Raw genomic sequence first — 235 nt, 5'->3', positions numbered from 1 at the left:
AGTACAGGTCCACTGGAAGAGCTTCCGGTCCGAGTTCCTATCAAAGGACACCTGCTGTGGTCTGCTTCCAAATTCTGAGATGCAGCTCTCCCTGTCATTTTCTTCTGAGGGGAACAGAATAGTACACCCCCAAGTATGTCCCTTTGACACATGGATTATTTGAGCTGAAAGCAATTTAGATTCAGCAAACTCAGGAAGAACTTTTACCTCTTCCTTAATACCTATGAGAATTTAG

Source organism: Bison bison, unplaced genomic scaffold (assembly GCF_000754665.1).
Source record: "Bison bison bison isolate TAMUID 2011002044 unplaced genomic scaffold, Bison_UMD1.0 scf7180017864236, whole genome shotgun sequence".
Classification (NCBI taxonomy): Eukaryota; Metazoa; Chordata; class Mammalia; order Artiodactyla; family Bovidae; genus Bison; species Bison bison.
This window is presented reverse-complemented; position numbering follows the sequence as displayed.